Below are 23447 nucleotides of genomic sequence, written 5' to 3' on the forward strand. Positions count from 1 at the left end.
AAGCTCATTCACTTTTCTAGCATAGCAGATCATTAAGTTTTAGGGAGCTGTCTTTCTTGTCTCCTCATAAACGTTGAGCAACAGGCATCATCAATCACCTGACCTTGTCTTCTTATGACAAGACCTAGACTCAGGTCCTCAAGCTTTCTTGTCAGACACTTACTGACTAGACCATCTCCTCACCCTAGGAACATTTCGTTTGCTGAGCTCTCCCTGTAAGAGAATAAGTCAGAGTAAGTAGATTTTTATATTATGGAGGACAGGTCCCTGATCATAATCCTTGCACCTCAATATATTATTTTGAAGAGGGAACTTTAGAAGAGATCCTTCTGAAGTATGTGGTTTTCATACATTTCTAATTCAGGTTGAAAAAATAAAAATAAAAATTATTATAATTAAAGTTAATAATATTTATCTTTTAGGAATTGAGCACCATGCCGAGGTGTTTATGTCAAAGTGAAAAACATGGTATTAAAAAAAGATAGGGGTTTGCAACCCCATAGGAAGAATAATAATATCAACCATCCAGTTGATAAAACAACCAAACAAAGAGTATACGTGGAGCAGAGGATGGCCACCTCTGGCATCAATGGGAAGAGAGGCCCTTGGTCCTGTGACGCCTTGATGCCCCAGACTAGGGGAATGCCAAGGTGGTGAGATAGGAGTGGTTAGTTGGGTGGTGAAACACCTTCACAGAAGCAGGAGGAGGACCATGGAATAGGGGTTTTCATAGGGCAAAGTGGGAAAGAAGATGACATTTGAAATGTAAAACAATAAACTATCCAATAAAAATACTTTTTAATAAAAAGAATAGGATATCAATCTTGAATATGTGAGAAATTTGTGTAAACATTTTTAACATCACAGTTGTATCAACATACACTAAAAACATGATAGAAAGACATAAGGTGTAGATAGGACCATAAATGAGTGAAGTTTACTAATTAAGGTAATAACAGTTGATAAAAATTTACTATTGTTGTATTGGCACATTCCTTATAGAACTCTGATTTCATTCATGCTTCTCATTTGGATCAATTACAATTTGAAACATATTCTAATAGTGTAAAAGTATCTATTTTAACAGTTACTTACTAATTAATTAAATCATTTTTACATGTTTTCTGTGGATTAGTACTATATTAGGTCTGCAAGGGGTAGTTACAAAAACTTTCTAAATCAAAAGTACATAATCAAGTTTATAAAAATGAATTATGTATAATCTATGATTATGGAAGCAAGAATATTACAAAGTTCTATTAAGAAATTCTCTAAACATATACATGGTATATTCCATATACATGATACATATTAGCTGGTATAGTATGATTAAAGATCTAGAAAAAATTTCAACTGTTTTATCATCTATGCAGTTTCAAATAAGTTGAAATTAGTGAGGATTAGCTGCAGGGATGAGCTAGCGAACACTGCTGCAGTCTTCTTTCCTCCCAGAGTCATTGTGTGGGTCCTTTTTGAGCTATTGGCTTTCTTCTTTAACTAGTGTTCAACGGTTTTCTGAACAATGGCTCTCTGAAGACTGTAGCTTTTTTCTAGTTGAGTGTCTGATTTTTTTTTCTTCTTTTTTTTCTGATTTTTTTTATAACACTATCTAGTATTGACTGGGACTCAAATTCATACTTGTAAAGACAGGGAGAAGTTTGGGTGAGGTATTATGAAGGATTCAGGAGTATAACATTGGTATCATTTAATAATAGAAAAAATTATAGGCAATTAGAATAGTAGATCTAACCTATAAAATTCCTCCTCTCTGCTTCTTTGTCTTCTTCTGTCTGTCTGTCTGTCTGTCTGTCTGTCTGTTTGTCTCTCTCTCTCTCTCTCTCTCTCTCTCTCTCTCTGCGTGTGTGTGTGTGTGTGTGTGTGTGTGTGTGTGTGTGTGTGTGTCAGCAGGTGTTACTCCAAGAAGTCTGGAAGATCTGTAATACTAATCTTACAATTGACAGAAGTTACTTAGCCCTTGAAAGGTGAAATTGCATATAGAATTAAGACTCACTTATGGGAGTGGGGCTCTCAGGGACTGAAATAACAAACGCAGATACTGTATAGTTCCTCTGCACACACCTCATGGTAATGTACCTTGGTGCTCTTGTGAGACTCTCAAGAATAGGTGTGACTGACTCTTGCCTGCACATGGGACTCTTTTCATCTTACTGGGTGGCTTCATCCAGCCTTGATATGAGTAATTGGGTCTAGTCTTATTATACCTTGTTAGGCCATGTTTGGTGGATATACCTGGGAGGCCTGCTTGTGTTTTCAACAAAAGGACGTCAAAGGAATACAAATGGGAAAGGAAGAAGTCAAAATATCACTACTTGCAGATGATACAATAGTATACTTAAGTGGCCCCAAAAGTTCCACCAGAGAACTACTAAGCCTGAAAAACAACTTCAGCAAAGTGCCTAAGTATAAAATAAACTCAAACAAATCAGTAGCCTTCCTCTACTCAAAGGATAAACAGGAAGAAATTAGGTACACGACAACCTTCACAATAGTCCCAAATAACACAAAATACCTTGATGTGAATCTAAACATGCAAGTGAAAGATCTGGATGAGAAGAACTTCAAGTCTCTGAAGAAGGAAATTGAAGATCTCAGAAGATGGAATGACCTCCAGTGCTCAAGGATTGGCAGGATTAATATAGTAAAAATGGTCATTTTGTCAAAAGCAATCTACAGATTCAATTCAATCCCCATCAAAATTCCAATTCTTCACAGAGTTAGAAAGAGCAATTTGTAAGTTCATTTGGAATAACTCAAATCCTATCCTCAACAACAAAATAACTTCTGGGGGAATCCCCATCCCTGACCTCAACAGTATTACAAAGCAATAGTGATAAAAACCATATGGTATTGGTACAGAGACAGGCAGATAGAACAATGGTATATAATTGAAGACCCAGAAATGAACCCAGACACCTATGGTCACTTGATCTTTGACAAAAGAGCTAAAACTATCCAGTGGGGGAAAAATAGCATTTTCAATAAATGGTGCTGGTTCAACTGGAGGTCAGCATGTAGAAGAATGCAAATCAACCTATTCTTATGACCTTGTACAAAGCTTAAGTCCAAGTGGATCAAGGACCTCCACATCAAATCAGATACACTCAAACTAATAGAAGAAAAAGTGGGGAAGAGCCTCAAACACATGGACACTGGAGAAGATTTTCTGAACAAAAGACCAATAGCTTATAAGATCAAGAATCAACAAACAAGACCTCATAAAACTGCAAAAATTCTGTAAAGCAAAGGACACTGTCATTAGGACAAAATGGCATCCAACAGATTGGGTAAAGATCTTTACCAGTCCTTCATCTGATAGAGGGCTAATATCCAATATATACAAGGAATTCAAGAAGTTAGACTCCAGAAACTCAAATAACCCTGTTAAAAATGGGGTATAGAGCTAAACAAAGGATTCTTAGCTAAGAAATACTGAATGTCTGAGAAGTACCTAAAGAAATGTTCAGCATCCTTAGTCATCAGGGAAATGCAAATCAAAACAACCCTGAGATTCCACTTCATGCCAGTCACAATGGCTAAGATGAAAAACGCCGGTGACAACAGATGTTGGTGAGGATGTGGAAAAACATGAACACTCCTCCACTGCTGGTAGGAATCCAAGCTTGTACAACCACTCTATAAATCGGGCTGGAGGTTCCTCAGAAAATTGATCATAGGAACTAGCTATACCTCTCCTGATCATATACCCAAAAGATGTTCCAACATACAACAAAGACACATGGTCCACTCTGTTCATAGCAGCCTATTTATAGTAACCAAAAGTTGGAAAAAACCCAGATGCCCTTCAACAGAGGAATGGATACAGAAAATGTGGTACATCTACAGAATGAAGTACTACTTAGCTATCAAAAACAATGACTTCAAGAAATTCATAGACAGATGTATGGAATTAGATAATATCATCCTGAGTGAGGTAACCCAATCTCTCTCTCTCTCTCTCTCTCTCTCTCTCTCTCTCTCTCTCTCTCTCTCTTTCACACACACACACACACACACACACACACACACACACACACACACACACACAAAACCACACATAGTATGCATTCACTTATAGGTGGATATTAGCCCCAAAGCTCGAATTACCTAAGATACAATTGCCAGACCACATGAAACTCAAGAAGTCCGACCAAAAAGCAGATACTTCAGTCCTCCTTAAAAGGGGGATCAAAAATACTCATAGGATGGGATATGGAGACAAAGGTTGGAGCATAGATGGAAGGAATGGCCATTCAGAGCCTGCCCTACCTGTGGATACAGCCACCAAACCTAAACAATATTGATAAAGCCAATAAATGCATACTGACAGGAGCCTGATATAGCTGTCTCCTGAGAAACTCAGCCAGAGCATGACAAATACAGAGGCAAATGCTAGCAGCCAACCATTGAACTGAGAAAGGGGTCCCTGTTGGAGGAATTGGAGAAAGGAGTCAAGAAGTTCAAGGGGCATGCAACTCCATAAAAACACCATACCAACCAACGAGAGCTCCCAGTGACTAAACCACTACCTAACAGGTATACATGGACAGATCCAGGGCTCCAGTTGTATATGTATCATAGGATGACCTTGTTGGCACCAATGGTAGAAGCCCTTGGTCCTGCCAAGGCTGGACGCCCCCAGTGTAGGGGATGTCAGGGGGAGGGGAAGGAGTTTCTTTGGGGAAGGGGAACATCTTTATAGAATAAGGGGAGAGGGATGGGATAGGGGGCTATGGACAGGAAACTGGGAATGGGAATAATATTTGAAGTGTAAATAAAAATATCCAATAAATAAAAAGAGAAATACAGAAATATTGGATCTGCAGGAGAGGAATTTTGGGGGAGGAGCTAGGAGGAATTGAGAGAGGAGGAGAAACTTTTCTGTTTCTTGACTCAGATGGGAAAATGCTATAACTCATATAATCTAGCCCTATCTCCTTCCTAAGAGGAGAAGTGTTTGGATAGAGAACTGAAGATAGGACCAGTAGAATTTGGCTTAAGAATACATCCTCTGGGCAGAAATAAAAGCAGTAACTGAAGCAGCAAGCATGGGGCCTACAAGGATTTGCACTAGATCCTTTGCATACTCCTAACAATGAGAGTCGATTAAACTCTGACTCCTTTCCCTGCTCTTGGGTCTCTTTTCCTCCTATTAAGTTGCCTTGTATAGCCTCAATATGACAGGTTTTGCTTTATCTTATTGTATCTTGTTTTGTCCGGTGTGGCTGTTATCCATAAGTGGCCTGTTTCTTCTTGAGGAGGAAAAAGAGTGGGAATGGATCTGGGGAAGTGAGGAGGTGGGAGAAGTTGGGCAGAGTGGAGGGAGGGGAAATTATAGTTTGAATGTTCTGCATGAGAGAAGAATTTATTTCCAATAAATAAACAAACAAACATTAAAATTATGTCTGAATTAGTAAACATTAAATAAGTTGTTTGTATCCTAATGAATTCCCCTTACATAGGAGTGTTCAGGGGGTTTCAGAATCACAAGTTTCCAGAAGTAATTCAGACTGAATTCTGTGAGGTTTGTGGCTTGACCTCAACTTAATTACATAGAGTGCTCAGGTACTTTTCAAAGGAAAGTGCTTTGTACCTAACTACATTTTCTGTCTTCTAACACTATAATCAAAGAATTTCAGCTAACAGAATGTAAGATGCACTGCCCATGCTCTTAAGAGAAACAGAACTTTGGTTTTTAAAGTAAAAACTACAACCACAGATATATAGTTATAACAATTGGAGGATTTTGACCTTTAAGTTTTGATTTTTGGTACAGTGCCTTATGCAACCCAAGCTGGTCTGTGTATCCACAGGTGACCTTGAATTTCTGATGTACTGTCTTCAAAACTGTTGACAATATAGACAAAAATTATCATACCCAGCTTAGCCCTTAGTCGTGGTCAAAGTAACCCTATGTTACTAAAGTCTTACATAAGTCTCTGGTTTTGATAAAATAATTGTTCCCAGACTACAATATATAATGTTTTAGAATATGAACCAATGAGTTTCTAAAACAAAGATATGGTAGAAATAACTCCATAGTATGATGGGAATGTAAGTCAAGGTATTTGCCATGGAGACAAAATACTAGGAAGAAATAAAACAAAGTATATGTACACCAAAAGTAGAAAGAAAGCTTTATTCAGATAGTGAATAATGCATGCTGGGACAGGGTATTGAGGAGGATTGATATCTACAAATGTCTATAATCATCCACAGAGCACTTTATAAGGCTTTGGAAATGCAGATGGACTGCTACATTCACTGTAGCATCTGTGCTTTCTTGGAGATTGGAAAAACATCTGAATCTAGGAAATCTAGAAAGTACTCAGCATCCAAAGGAAAAGTGGCAGAAAACCAATCATGTCTTTGTGAACTAGGTTGAGACTGAGAACGGCATATGTAAGACAGGAAGTCACTGTCCTCAGGGTGGACAAAGTTAAGGATTGAATCTTTGATATGAGAAATATCAGTATTGTCTATGTCTAGAAACAAAGTGTCATTTCAGGGGCTAAGAAAGAGCAGGAGGAAGTGGCAGACCAAATTAGAGTGAATGAGAGACTGGGGGGGGGGGCAGAGATAAGAAGGACAAGGATATCTCTCTTTTCAGTGTGCATACGTCTTCCTGGCCTGGAAGCTCCAGGTCTTTCAAACCATGCTGCATGCGCTTGTACCCTACCACCTTCTCCATTTCCTTAAGAATCCAACTTTTCACTTTTCATGAGACACTGGAAGTAACATAACCTTGCTATTTCCTTGAAGCCTGGCAGCTGAGTCTTATGGTGGAAATCAGTGGTCTCTGAGTTCCCTGGAGATTTTTCAACAGGAATATTCAACTGTCAGGCAAATCCTGATCCCTGTATCATTTTAGACATCATCTACAAAGCAGGTTTCCCCTGGAGGGAACCTTTAAGATTCTTAAAATAACAACATGAGTTTGCTACTGCAAATAGTGAGGCAGGAAAAGAGGGGGTGGGTGGTTTCTTAGGCTATTTGTTTTTGGTCTTGGATTTTGTTCATTTGGAATTTTCTACCTAACAATCAACAAAACTATTTACAGTAGGATAAATTGATACAGGTAAGCTATAAGGGAGTCTACATTATTTTATAACACAAATCAAAGAATAAAGTTTTCTGAGAGAGTTATGGGATGTCTGGATGCCCAGTTTGAATTTAGATGAAAGGCTGAAGCCTTTGCAACAAAATGTGAATTCTCTTTTTTGCCAAGCCTGGTTTCCTGAATTGCTCAGATTTATCAGTAAAGAGGACCCTTTCCTGAAAGCTTAGGTGAACACACACCAAGCCAAGGAGTCTGGATTCATTGCCTGAAAGGTTTTGATTCCCAACCTTCATAAATAGCTCCTGTCTTTTCAACACTCCATGGACAAGTTTTACCTTTCTTTTCACACTTCAGTTTTGTGTAAATGCAAGATTTGTCTGTGTCATTGAGAAAGTATAAGATTTATTTAAATTCAATGTTCAGTGAAAAATTAGACACACAAACTTGATCATGGATTTGATCCCGTCAAACATCAACACTACTGCCACAGAGACCACAGGAGATTGCTTGCCTAGCACTTTACAAGGATAGAAATGGCCAGAGGTGATTATCCTTTCAAACAGTATTCATAACACAATGCTATTTTATAATTATGATGAATGCAGTGTCCTAGAAGTACCATGACAAATGGTCTTAAGTCTGTGCCTGACATAAAAATCAGTCTGATTTCAATGTGAGCATTAGCACATGAGTAAGAATCTATTCAATAATTTTCACGTTCAGCATTCTTTGTTCATACTACTTTAAGATTTCCAATTGTATTTGAGCCTCTTAACCATGTGCATTGAAGATATGATAATGTGTAAATCAGAGATGAAAGCCTGGTTTGAACTGTGGTATGATGTGTTTCAAATTGTGTTTATCCCCTGGGTTTGTTCTCTGAACAAATCTTTCTGCCTTGATTTTATTTGATAGCAGAGCAAGCAATGTCCAATAGCGAAACGAAGTAAGTGAAGAAATGATTCACCCAATTCAACATAAATTAACCACATTTAATCTCTACTTATAGATGAGAATGAGTTAGCTGAAACTTACCCTTGTCCTTCTGAATGGCAGGATGATACAGTTCAAAACGGTTATGACCAAATTAAGAAGCCTAAGAATCCAAGTTGAAGACGACTTATTTCGTCTCTTTCCTCTACCCACATTTCTGTAATTTCTATAATATCATACGTTGATACAAATCTGAAGCAGCATTAAATCTAAAAGGAACATCTTTGTTTTGCAGTTTCATGGGGATATTCCTATTCGTAGTCATATTCTAGCACACACTGGGAGACAAAGACTAACTAATGTCTATTGATCACATGATCCCTTCGCCATTTTCTATAAATCACATAACATGAGAAGAGAAGACATGCTCAGTAAACCCACCAGTTGGCCTAAATGTTAAGCCATGCCTCATTAATACCATTTCTACCTCTTAGCTTCTTGTACAGAATATCCAGAAGAATAAAGCAAATAAATGATAAATCCTGAGCGCTGAGGAAACAATAAGAATTCACCGGCACTCCAGTTGCTGATGTATTACGGAGAAAGTAAAACTCAGGAGCATAGTCTTCTCTGCTTGCCATAACTACTTAAGCCATCAGCCTTCTTTCTCTCTTGCCAGTTACTCTAAGTACTCTTTTATCACTTTGTCTGAGCTCTTAGAACTCTCAGCACATTCTGTCAGAAAGTCACTGCTAACAGAGAGGTGTCCCTTTATGAACCCTACTTTCCCAACTCTGTATAGATCGATGGTTTGAGGAGGGAAGGCACAGATGCAATTTTCAGATCATTAAGATCAGATGAATTAGCTCATCACGTTACTAAGAGGTGAAGCGCTGGCGTCTCTAAAGAGGTGGTGCACAGTTTTCGTGTCACAACAGAGCGAGGCATAGGTTTCATCCTGGCTTGGATGATGAATGGTTTATTGTTGAATAAGATGGTTATCTTAAATGAAGCATTTTATTTACTGGGATTATTAAATTTATGAACTCTAAATTGAAAAATGGAATCCTGTCCACTGTCTCCTCACTGTGTAAGCCAAGGTCATTATTGTTTTATGCACCAATTCAACAAGCTTTCGTCCAGATGTCCCCAAATCTTGGAATTCCCAGGTCTGTTTGTCGTTGTCTCTTCTACTTCCATTAAATATCTCCGTGTTGCTTTTCTTTTCCTTATTGCAAAGGGAGAGAGCACACAGATCATGTTAATTCACATGCATTTACAAAATATGCTTCTCACCTTTGTTCTCCATTAATCTCTTGAAATTCTGTTTTTATATCTTAATGTTTAGTATCAGGAAATCCTGAATCTTTTTTCTCTCTCTCCAATTCTGATAGACCCAGTGACTGAATAAAGCTCTGTCCTGTACTGACTCTGGACAATAAACCTATTTCTTTTATTGAGATTTGGTTTAAATAGTAGATGACCAGTCAAGAGAAGCAAAATTGGACCAGACAGATTGAGATCTTTGTACCTTTGTTTGTGTGGCTGTCATTGAGTTTCGATATGTCTTTCAGATGCAGATACACTGCTTATGAAGCACTACTGAAGGTGCATTAATAATTCTGTAAGCTTGAGAAGATGGTGAAATGATGAATAGATGTCCTTAGCACCTCCATTAGTTAGCACTTAGTGTATATTACCTATTGTCGTTATTTCTTTTTTTACAACTCCAGTGACATTAAATTACCACGTGGAGAACATGATGACATATGAATGCCATCATGTCCCTAGTGATTGTATGCCCAGGAGACTTGAACTTGCCTTTAAGACTTAATCAGCTATTGTTAGTTGCATAATATCAATAGTGGAAACGTATTGGTGGTGAGACATCTACTTTGCATATAATTACTTAAAAGGGCATTTGCACTCTGACTGCAATTTCAGCTGACTTCATGTCATTTCTATGTCACTCAGTGCTAGTCACTACCTGTTCTTGAGGGAACTAGTTCCCCAGACTTCTCTTGACTGCCTGGCATGGCACGATCACAAAAGATTCCACTTTGTCTATCAATTACAAAAGGGTAATTATTATGTTTTGAAGAGAATGTTGTGCTAATTCTGAACATAGCAATATGGTACCTTGTACTTGCTAGGGAGAAAGCTAAAGGATCCTTGGATGTCATAGGAACTAGTGTGTTGCAGTAAAAAGTGCGTTCCTTAACTGTTGAAGGAACTTGTTCTCCAAGGTCTGTCCTTAGGTAACTCAGTATACATCTTAAAATTTGTTTCCTCATTGAAAAAGTAAAATTATGAAATCTATCTAGCTCTAATTATTAACACAGTGACAAGTCCTGCAGTTGCCCACGAATATTTGCATGTTATTTTTTTAAATAATATTGCTTCAATTTCAAAATGAGCAAAATAGTGAGGATATGAGCAAGAATAGAGAATTATAACATAATCTTCCCTGATTTAAAGAGATAGAATTTCACGTAAGTTTGGTGGGGTTAGGTTAAGAATTATTCTGTATTGATATAGTTAATATCAACAGAGTTGAGAGCAGAAAAATCATACTTTGGGGCAATTTGTGTGTAGCACTTGAATGGGATGTGAATAGAAATGAATGAGAGTAGACGAGGGTCTTTGTGTTGTGCTGGGACATTTGGCAGGGGTTTGAGGAGCCTCTAGAACCCTTTGGATAAGAACAACTATAAACCTTCCCAAACAGAGTGTGTTTAATTAGAACAGTCAAAATAAAATTTCTCCCATGATCCATAGTTTCTAGGCTATGGATGAAGCCTGTACCTTATTTTCTCATGGAAAGCCCTTTGCACCCACACCAGTAAGTGTCTTCAATTTTCCTGTTTCATGACAGGCCCTCCTGTAGAGAGGTAGAAAATGTTAGTGCCTCTGTCTGAGATCTTCCACCCTTACATTCTGACTAGTTGATCTCAGGTCCTCTTCCAACCCTTAGTTCAGATGTTATTTCTACAGGAAAATATCAATTGTATCTCCAGAAAACTATAAGATGATTATTTTAAAATATCAGAAGCTACTGGTCAGTATTTAATGTTGTCCAGTTGATGGATGCTATGGAATTCCTTTAGGCTCCTGTGACCTGGATGCCATGCTCAGCAGCAATGTTCAAGGTAATAGAAGCAGTTTTCCCCTACACCTAATAATGAGCACGGATACTAATGAGTAATTGTTGAATGCAGAAAGGAGCAAAGGAGGACGTAAGCTAACTATATACACAAAGTTACAATTTAATATTTCAGATAATAGTTATACAAATTTTATGTAGAAAAATGTTAAAATGCAAAAGAATAAGCAAGACAAAATACTTTATTTCCATCACAGGAATAATGAATGATTCATTCTCTTTTAACATGCTCATTATTTGTTAATACATTTTAAAATATTTTATGCGAAATAGTATACTCTATATCAGCAATATATGTATTTACAGTACATGTTTATGCATATATAAATATTTTTCTGTATATGATTTTGGATTACTGGGCATTTGTTGTCATAAGATAAATTTTGGATGATAAGTGTGTTATGAAACCTTATTATAATAATAAAAATAAAATTCAAAACATCGAGGATAGCTGAAGAGACAGCTCAGTGGATAAGAGCATAAACTGTTTCTTTATTTTCTTTAATTGAAAATGGATTTAGTTTATATGGTATAATCTGAGGGAAGTTCTCTCTCTCGACATTCCTTCCACTTCCTCCCTCTTCTCCTCACATCTGGGTCCACACCGTTTTTATTTATCTTTAGAAAACAGACAGGCATCTAAAAATAGCAATAAAGCAACATAAAGTAAAATAAGGCAAAAAATAAACAAATCAGAATAGGACAAAGGCAAAGAAAGAAAAGAAAAAGAACCAAAGAAAAGGCACAAGAAACATATACAGACGCAGAGACACACGAGTTCTCAACTGAAAACCAAAGCCATAATATATACACAAAAGACTTGTAAGGTAAAAACAAAGAAACTAACAAAAATCAATAACAAGAACAAAAAAGCCCCGAGATAACATTATGAGAAATATAGTAATTTAATATATATAATTTCCAAAGATGCCATCGAGTTCATTTTGTGTTGATCATCTACTTCTAGACAAGATAGGCTTGATTCTCTGGAGAACTAATTTTTACTTGCAAGTGCTTTTAGGTTAGGGCTGGAGGTGTGTCCACTTCTCTGATCAGCTCTAGACCACAGTCTGAAACAGACCCATGCATGTCCTGTGCATGCTGACTCAGCTTCTGTGAGTTCATATGTGCATCAATTCTTCTGTTCAGATCTTGCTTCCTTGAGGTCCTTTCCCCTTGGCTTTTACAATCTTCTGACTCTTCTTTCACAGGGTTCCCTGAGCCCTGAATGAAAGGATTTAATGGAAAAATATTTAGTATTGAGTGATCTAAGCTTTCACCCTCTATAAACTACCTGTCTGTAAGTTTCCATATCTGTTACAATCTGCTGAAAGCTTAAATATATATATGTATATATATATATTTGTATATAGAGATAAATTAGTTATATATGTGTGTCATATAATGTATATATAGATATATAAGTTATATATAATATGTAAGTTATATATGTCATATATGTGTACATGTAGATATATAAGTCACATATATATGTTATATATGTTATATAAGTTATATCATATATATGACACACATATATAACTTATATATCATATATAACATATATATCTATATATGTAAAACCATATTAGGTTTTCATACAACCCCTTAAATGGCCCTTAGTTTTAGCTATTTCCCATTCATCCTACATGTATTTCCCTTCTTCAGCCTTTTCTCTCCTCTGGCTACCCCTCTGTTCGTTCCATTTCAGCACTACCACCTTATCTCTCCATAGGTACCTATTCTAATTTCCCTTCCTTGAGTAGTCCATTCTTCCCTCCTGTGAGTCTATGGACTATAGCCTGTTTATCAATGACTTAGGCCCTAACATCCACACGTGAGATCACACCCACATCCATATAAAATGCCACATTTGTCCTTCTGGTTCTGGTCTAACTCATCCTCTTTTGAGTTAGAACAGAACCAGACTCTTTTCGAGCTCCATCCATTTCCCTGTGAATTTCACAATTTTATTTTTAATGGTTGGGTAATATACCATTTTGAAAGTATGCAATACTTTCTTTATCGATTCACCTGATGATAGACATTTAGGTGGTTTCCAATTTGTGGTTATTATGAATAGAACAATGACCGTGGTAGCACAGTGTCTCTGGACTAGGATGAAGTATGCTTTGGGGATATGATTAAGAGTGGTAGTCTTGGATCTTGGGGGGTAAATGGGTTCGCAGCTTCCTGAGGAATTGCCATACTGATTTCTATGGTGCTTGTACAAGTTTGCACATCAACCAGGAAGGTGTGAATGCTCCACATATTTGCCAACATGAGCTGCCACCTGTTTGCTGTTCTTTGTAACTCTAATTGGTATAAGGTGAAATTTCAAAACAGTTCTTATTTTCATAAGAATGGTGTATGTTTCTTCACATGTTCCTCCGTTGCTTGAGGTTCCTCTTTTGAAAATTCTCTGTTTAGATGTGTACATCATTTACAAATTGGATTATTTGTTTTCTTGACATCATCCTGTTTCTGAGTTCTTCGTATATTTTGGGTATTAGAATACTATCAGATGTGTAATTGGTAAAAATACTTTTTTTTCATCTTTATTAACTTGGGTATTTATTTACATTCCGAATGTTATTCCCTTTCCCGGTTTCTGGGCCAACATTCCCCTAACCCCTACCCCTCCCCTTCTCTATGGGTGTTCCCCTCCCCATCCTCCCCCCATTACCACCCTCCCCCCAACAATCACGTTCACTGGGGGTTCAGTCTTGGCAGGACCAAGGGCTTCCCCTTCCACTGGTGCTCTTACTAGGCTATTCATTGCTACCTATGAGGTCAGAGTCCAGGGTCAGTCCATGTATAGTCTTTAGGTAGTGGCTTAGTCCCTGGAAGCTCTGATTGGTTGGCATTGTTGTTCATATGGGGTCTCAAGCCCCTTCAAGCTCTTTCACTCCTTTCTCTGATTCCTTCAACAGGGGTTCCTTTCTCAGTTCAGTCGTTTAATGATGGCATTTCCCTATATATTTGCTGTATTCTGGCTGTGTCTCTCAGGAGAGATCTACATCCGGTTCCTGTCAGCCTGCACTTCTTTGCTTCATCCACCTTATCTAGTTTGGTGGCTGCATATGTATGGGCCACATGTGGGGCAGGCTCTGAATGGGTGTTCCGAAAAATTCTTTTCCTATTCTCTAGCCTGATGCTTGTCTCAATGGTGGTGTCCATTGCCACACAGGAGCTTTTCAGTCTCACAAGATGAGATCTCATAGTAGACCTAAGTTCAGTACCCAGTTCTACAGCACATGGCTCATAAGTGGTTATAAATACAGTTCCAAGGAGTTCATCTCCTCTGGCCTTTGACAATACACAAACAAAAGTGCATCCCCCTTACACAGACATAAAGCCATGCATAACTAGACATAATCAAAGGAAATCTTTAAAAGAAATTTCAAGTTAATTTTTTCTAAAATAATCTGTTATTTCATATTTAATCTATAATTTGTATCAGTGTGTATTTGTTATAGTTAATTGATCTTATTGTACATTGTATATGTTTTTGTTTTTTGTAATTTTTAAAATTAAAGTACAATTATAACATTTCTCTCTCCATCCCGTCTCTGTAATCTCTCCCATATATCCTCTCCCTGCTCCCACTCAAATTAATGGCTTTTAAAAAAAATATCAGTTTTATTCACAAACAGTACACAAGATATATAAATATGGCCTTTTGAGTTGGTCTCATTTTGATTGTACAGATACAATTTCAGAAATTGCCCCTTGGTAGTCTATAACGCTTTAGGAGGCTTATCCCTTGGAAAGACTAATTCTTCTCTAGTAGTCACTTATAATTCTTTCTTTCCTTTTAAAATGATTTTTAAAATTATTATTTAATTACAACACTTATTCCTTACCTTTGTCTATTGGTTGGTTTTTACCTTTTGAGACAGTCTCATGTAAACTGAGCTGGATTTGAGTCCACAGGTAGCCTACAATGACCCTGAAATTTTGGTCCTTCTGCCTCTGTATTCCAAGAGGTAAGTCAGTTATTGAACCATCTGAGCTAAGTTCCCTGTTCTAAAATCATTTCCATAGCTATGTTGTACTATGCTATTTTTTCAAACATAGCGATTTAGTTAATAGCTTACACTTGTCATTTGTACATAAATATTTTATTATAAACATGCTATAGTAAACAACTGTTTTGCTTAATTTTATACAACCTTTTTCTTACTGTAAATTTCTAAAGCAGAAATGGAGTCTAATGTTTTGATATGTAGTGCCAAATTGCCCATAAAAGGCAAATGATTCCAAAGCTTTCTCCAAGTACTGAAATAGAGAAATCTCACACACATATGCATTCTTATAATATTATTTCTAGTCTTCTAAGAATTTTCCAGTCAGTGATATCTATATTTTAATTTCATTTTCTAATATAGTATTTAATTTATGCATGAACACACACATGAACATGTTTGTATATGTACCACTATACAAACTTGGTTTCTTCATATTTTGTATGTACCTCTTATGCTTCTCACTTCAGATATTTTTACTATTTATTGGTGATTGATGGTAGTCTTTGTGTGTGTGTATTTTTTTGTTCACATGCATGTTTATGCATGTGCATAGGCATGTGGAGTATTTGAGTACGGACACTGAGTATCTTCATCAATTACTTTCACCACTGAGTATCTTCATCAATCACTTTCACCACTGAGTATCTTCATCAATCACTTTTCACCATAGATTATTTTTTCCATTTTTTAGTGGATATTTTGTTTATCTACATTACAAATGTATCCCACCTTCCCGATTTCCTCTCCGGAAACCCCCTATGCTATTTCCCACCCCTGCCTCTATGAGGGTGCTGCCCAACCCATCCACCTACTCCCTCCCGCCTCACCACCCTGACATTCCACTACACCAGGGAATCAAACCTTCACAGGACCAAGGTCCTCTCCTCAAGTTGATGCCTGACAAGGCCATCCTCTGCTATATATGTAGCTGGAGCCATGGTTGTTCCATGTGTACTCTTTGGTTGGTAGTTTAGTCCCTGAGAGTTCTGGGGTGTCTGGTTGGTTGATATTATTATTCTTCCTATGAGGTTACAAACCCCCTCAGCTACCTCAGTCCTTTGTCTCCTCCATTGGGGACCTTGTGATCAGTCCAAGGGTTGGCTGTGAGCACCCACTTCTGTATTTGTCTTGAGGAGCATCTCAGGAGACAGCAATATCAGACTCCTGTCAGAATGCACCACTTGGCATCCCCAATCGTGTCTGGGTTTGGTGACTGGATGTGGGATAGATCCCCATATGTAGCAGTCTCTGGGTGGCCTTTCCATGAGTCTCTGTTCCACACTTTGTCTCTGCATTGCCTCCTGTATTTTGTTCCCCCTTCTAAGAAGTACTGAAGCATTCACACATTGGTCTTTCTTTTCCTTGAGCCTCATATAGTCTATAAATTGTATCTTGCGTATTCTGAGCTTTTGAGCTAATATCCACTTCTCAGTGAGTGCATATTTTGTATGTTCTTTTGTGATTGGGTTACCTTGCTCAGGATATTTTCTAGTTCCACCCATTTGCCTATGAATTTCATATAGTCATTGTTTTGTTTTGTTTTCTCCCTGAAACTGAGGATCAACCCAGGACCTTGTGCTTGCTAGGCAAGCATTCTACCACTGTGCTAAACCCCAAACTCGAAGTCATTGTTTTTAATAGTTGGATACTAATGCATTCTGTAAATGTACTACATTTTCTGTATCCCTTCCTCTGTTGAAGGACATCTGGGATCTTTCCAGCTTCTGGCTATTATAAATAAGGCTGCTATGAACATAGTGGAGTATGTGTCCTTGTTATCAGTTGGAGCATCTTTTGTGTATATGCACAGAGGTAGTAGAGCTGGGTCCTCAGGTAGCACTATGTGCAATTTTCTGAGGAACCGCCAGACTGATTTCCAGATTGGTTGTCCAGCTTGCAATTCCACCAGCAATGGAGGAGTGTTCCTCTTTCTCCACATCCTCACCAGCATCTGCTGTCACCTGAGTTTTTGGTCTTAGCCATTCTGACTGTTGTGAGGCGGCATCTCAGGGTTGTTTTGATTTGCATTTCCCTGATGACTAAGAATGTTACACATTTTTTCAAGTGCTTCACAGCCATTTGATATTCCTCAGTTGAGAATTCTTTGTTTGGCTCTGTACCCCATTATTTAATAGTGCTATTTGATTCTCTGGAGTCTACCTTCTTGAATTCTTTGTATTAGCCCTCTATTGAATGTAGGATTGGTAAATGTCTTTTCCCAATCTGTTGATTGCCATTTTGTTCTTTTGACAATGCCCTTTGCTTTTCAGAAGCTTTGCAATTTTATGAGGTCCCATTTGTCTATTGTTGACCTTCGAGCAAATCTCTGAAAAAAGAAATCAAAGAAGATCTCAGTAGATGGAAAGACCTCCTGTGCTCATGGATTGGCAGTATTAATAATAGTAAAAATGGTTATTATGCCGAAAGCAATCTACAGATTCAATACAATCTCCATCAAAATTCCAATTCAATTCTTCATAGGGTTAGAAAGAACACCTTGCAAATTCATTTGTTATAACAAAAAAATCAGAAGAGGGAAAATGATTCTCAACAATTAAAGAATTTCTTGAAGAGTAATAACCTCAAGCAGCATTACAGAGCAATAGTGATAAAAAAAAAAACCTGTATGGTATTGGTACAGAGACAGGCAGGTAGATTAGTTGGATAGAATTGAAGACTCAGAAATGCACCTACACACCTATCTTGATCTTTGACAAAGGAGCTTAAGCCATTCAGTGGGAAAAAAAAAAACAATAAATGATGCTGGTTCAACTGGTGGCCAGCATGTAGAAGAATGCAAATTGATCCATTACTATCTCCTTGTACAAAGCTCAAATCCAAGTGGATCAAGACCTCCACATAAAATCAGATGCACTGAAACTAATAGAAGAGAAAGTGGGGAAGAGCCTCCATCACTACAGTTTTCTAAGCAAAGCTCTGTCTGTGAACATAAAGCTTGCTGATTAGGCTGTCCTGACTGTCCAGCAGGTCCAGGGTTCTGCCTCAATCTGTCCATAACTAGAATTTCAGGCATGTGCTGGTATTTATTGCTGTTTTGTAAATGCAGGTATTTGAGATAAAAAAATCAGACCTTTATCCTTGAGTTTGTGTGCTTTAATTGTTAAGGAATCTTCTCAGCCCATAAGTGTCTTTAAGTATGTTTAAATATGCTTATAATTACATTATCAGCATATAATATATTTTTCAAATAAGTTTACTCCTTTGACTCTGCTGCAGTATTTTGTGTACATTAAGCATTTTTAATACAATGAAAAATATGTCTTACTGTTTTTTACAGGTGTTTTGTGTTATGTATGTACTTTGTGTCTTAATACATGTTTCATATTTATATTAGTGTAAGTTATAAGGTAATATTCTTTCATGTTTTCCAAATAAAGTTATGGTTGTTCCATCAACTAATTTTTTAACGTGAAATGTCCATTTTATTTATTGGTGTATATTGCTTTCTTTCAAAATGTCACTTTTAAAAATGAAATACAACCTTTGCTTTGACTGTAATCACTCATTGCAATTGTCTCCTGTGCCTCCACTTGCCTGCCCCAATAATCTCATTCCGTTTCTCAAATGAGTCTTTTTATGTCCATTTCTGCATAGGAGAGGAAGCATGGAAGCATGCATGTTTGTTTTTTGAGTCTTAGTGTAGTGAACTCCATTTCGATAAATTTTCCTGCAAATGATAAAGTTCCATTCTTCTATGCAGATGAATATTGCTCAGGTGTGTGTGTGTGTGTGTGTGTGTGTGTGTGTGTGTGTGTGCATGTGTGTGTGTGCATGTGTGTGTGTGTGTTTATGCACGTGTTCCTAATACATAAATACAACCTCCATCACGCCCTCTCTTGTTACTTGTCCGAGTATGTTTCAAGGCTAACCATTGGGTATCAGATAAGTAGTTGCTGTTCCCTTCCCTGAGGACGACTGTTCATTCTACTCCCAGCATTCCTTAGTTACCTGGAGGTCTTTGTCCAGGGTTCAAGTTTCTGAGCTTTCTGCCTTGTATGTTAGCATGTCTACTGATATTGTCCTTGTCCAGGTCAGGTTTATGCAACCACACTGGTGAGACTCCATGTGTTAGCTTCTAACCTAGGAAACACAACCTCACAGCAAACTGTTTCTTGGTTCTTATAATTGTTCTGCTACCCTCTTCCTCAATGTCCCTGAGCCTAGCAGAGAAATGATGTTGTAGATGTGTCAGTAGCAACTGAGCTGCAGAGCTCTGCATATTCATTGCTTGTAATTTTCTATATGGTTGTTGCAAAGAGAATTTTCCTTGAGAAGAACTACATATATCTACAAACTTCATAATTTTATTTTTATGGATGTAAAGTAATCCATAATGTATATGTACATTTTAATGATGTATTTGCCTAAGTGCAAGAGTTAAGAGGAACAAGGAGCACTTAGAAAGAAAAGAAGACATATCTGAGAACATGTATGTGGGCTTCTCAAAGGGTTGTTCTTGATTGTAAATACCATATTGCATGAACCATTTGGGTGGGTTTACTGGATTTTTGTATCAACTTGATACAAGCCGGAGTTATCACAGAGATGGGAGCCTCCATTATGAGAGCGACTGTAAGGTATTTTCTCAATTAGTGATCAATGGGGGAGGACCCAGCCCATTGTGTGTGGTGTCATCTCTGGGTTGGAAGTCCTGGGTTAGCTAAGCAAGCCAGAGGAAGCAATCCAGTAAGCAGCACTCCTCCATGGCCTGCATCAGCTCCTGCCTCCAGGTTCCTTCCCTTTGTGAGTTCCTGTCCTGACTTTCTTGGTGATGAACTGCAATGTGGAAGTGTAAGCTGAATATCTACATATTCATCTCCTCCATAACTTGCTTCTTGGTTATGATGTTTTGTGCAGGAATAGAAATCCTGACTAAGACAGTGTGGTTTAAAACTATTGTCTTTGAAGGTTGCAGAAGAATCTAAGGGAGAAATCCAGAAGGTTCCTGAGGAGCACCTGACAGGATTAAAATTCATAGGATAAACTGGACTATCTTAACTCTGACAAATTAAATACTCTTGGTTGTTAAAATTTTCAGAAAATTGCCATTAGGATTGAAGTCTTTCTTACACACACACACACACACACACACACACACACACACACACACACAGAGGCCATAAATGCTATTCATTTCTCTTTTAAGATAGAATAACTACATAGAAAGAGATTTATGCTTCCTCAGCAAACCTCACAAACTATGTTACTAACTCTGTTAGTGTTCTTGAGTAATAGTTGGTAAGAGCCTTCCTTAACCAGACTCTGTGGTGATGGGCTCCTCTCCTTTCTCATGACTGCATACTTTTCTTTTTGACACATATGAAATTTTGATCTGCATTTCCCTGAGTACTAAGAATATCAAGATTTTTTTCTTGTAAATGATTTTCACTTTTATTTCTTTTTAAAACATTGGAATTATAGAACATTTTGTCGCTTGAGAAGGGATTGATTGCTTCATTTTCTTATTTATTGATTGGGTTCTTTATATGAATATCTTTTTTTTATCTACCACCCGTCACACAATAATTCTTACAAACACTTAATCTCAACGAGCTGAAATTCTAAGTAAAAAACTCCATTAGTATAATTTTCTGGTATGTGGTAAATTCACTATCCCTTCAATTTACTTAATGTTATTTAATTGATTTTGAATTGTAAACACTTCCTTTAATATTATTGTTAGATTTAATTTTGTGTCAAATATGTGTGGGTAACATGCACATGAAGGCCAGACAAAGACAGCTGACCCCCTGAAAATGGATTTTAATGGATTTAAGTGCTGTTGTGAGCCTCCTAACAAAGGTTCTGGGAACTGAACTCAGGTCTTCTGCAAGAGTTGTAACCACTCTTAAACTCTGAGCTACTTCTCCAGCCCTGATGTACTTACTTTTATATATAAAATTCAGTTCTAAAGTTTCAGTTAGCTTGTTATTCAATTTTAAGATCAGATTTTGCCTTTTGTATGTCTCAAAAAGTTCTTCATTTCCTTTTCTAACAACTGTATAATGTTTGTCACATTGATTCTTAAGCACTCAGTTTCTGTTCTTGTGGCGGTAAATGAGATCTTTCCTGTCATTGTATTTTCTGACTTATTATTACAAAAATGGGAAAGAATTAGTTATATTAAGATATAACTAACTGCTGATTCCTAGGTACAATTTTATTATAAATATCATAATTTTGCATCATTTATATGGGTGTGGATGGTACTGCAGAATAAACTCAGGGTCTTGTATTACATACTTAAGTGATTCTCATATTCTTTTTAATATCAGGTAAATATTAATTAATATGCGAGTAAATGAAAGCTGATCTTCATGTATAAGTTAAAGTGGCTTGTATCTTATTTAATTAAGGTAAATTTGAATCTTTGGATACAGTAAGTTGGATGAATATTTCTAAATCTTGCTGCCATGGATGTTTAAAATAAAACAGTGATGCCTGTCAAAACTATTGTCTATCACACATGTTACACCTTTTGACATTTTAAAGTCATGAACCAGAAATTGCAAAATATATCTCATAACCTTTTAAGTAAATTTACAGTTTTATGTTGGCCCACATTCATGGTTGAACACACTTGGAAGCAGTCATATTTTGAAGTTTATCATTGGGGTCATATTTTATAAAACAATTTTTAGACAAAAATAGATAAAAATATTTTAAAATTAATGTTAACTTTTGTGACTCACTTATGAATATGCATAACTAACTCCAGTAGCCAAATTTATAATCTGTTACTAACATCCTGTTGGCTATTTGCCTTTGATGTAGTTGTGAGTTAAGGGGAAGCTTTCACACTGGAAACTCTATACACAGACTTGAAACGACTTTAAGGAAAATGCCCAGAGGCTCTGAAAATGGAAGAAGAATCTTCTCCTGTCTCAGGGGAATAGTGAGGATGGAATTAACCACACTGAGAGAAGAAAATAAATTACCCGCGATGTAAGTTCTGTGATGTCAGGCACACTAATGGGCTTCCTAAGTATCTACAGGCACTAACAATAGAAAATAAGTCAAACAGGAATTCAGACCAATAAACCATGCTGGAGGATGGCTACATGCCACAGAACCTGTCAAACCAGACTCAGGGTTTATGGAACAGATTCAGCACACAGAGAAGGTATCAAAGAAAGCCTGCTGCTAAAAGACAAAAATTACATCAAGCCTCTTTTTCTAGATCTTGACCACTTTAATTTTTTTATAAATGAATAAAGTAGTAGTCTAGAATGGGGTTTGTAAACCTTTCAATTCACAACCTCTTTTAATTCAAGAAATTTTTACAAAATACCCAAAATATAGGTATATATATAATAGATATATGCAAACCATATTACTGCTGATAATAAATGATGAATAAATTCATTTTAATTTAAATTCTTTGATATACATATAAATTTATCATTTATTAGACATTAAATTCAATTTACATGTTAATGAGATTGGTTTGCTTAATTATATTAACAAGAATATATAAATTGACTGATATTTTGGTATTGCAGAAAGCAGAGCATCTTCAGTGGTTTTCAGATTTGAATAATTTTATGATTTTATAATCTTCAATCTGACAAAAAAATTTCACATAAAACAAAAGCCTAAGTATGTTTAGGACTATTTCAGAGTTTAGAAATTTTGACTTAATCCCAAGCCCAAGTTAATTGAATATTTATATGAAACTCAAAAACTGATTTTTTTAAAATTAAGCATCCTAATACATAAATGCAAAAATATATTAATTTTATGCTTATACTATGGCATCAGATAATGAAAAACTATAGTTAAAATGAAATGTATTTCTATCATTAAACCATAATATTTGATAAGAATTGATCACTTTGTGTACACACTGAAAAATTTCACAGTGCAAAGGGCCCATACTGTGTGGGTAAAAGGAAAGCTGAGTGACATCCATTACGTGGTACACCACAGATGAACACTGCCACAAACTCCTTGTACTTATTGTGCTTTGGATTTTGAATGGTATATAACCATTGTGCAGTCATAGAATTTTTAAATTTAGCATTCCTTTCAGTACCTCATTATTCAGAAATGCAACCTCACAGTCATGAACCAAAACTCTAGACATTAAGTTTTCAATAAAAAAATGGTTTACAGGTGCTCTGACATGCCCACGGTCACAGGTGAAGAGGCCACAACATCTGCCTGAACACCCAGAGCAAAAGCAGGTAGCACTAGAGATAACCAGATGGAAAGAAGCAAG

Source organism: Rattus norvegicus, chromosome 1, assembly GCF_021556685.1.
Source record: "Rattus norvegicus strain SHRSP/BbbUtx chromosome 1, alternate assembly SHRSP_T2T, whole genome shotgun sequence".
Lineage (NCBI taxonomy): Eukaryota > Metazoa > Chordata > Mammalia > Rodentia > Muridae > Rattus > Rattus norvegicus.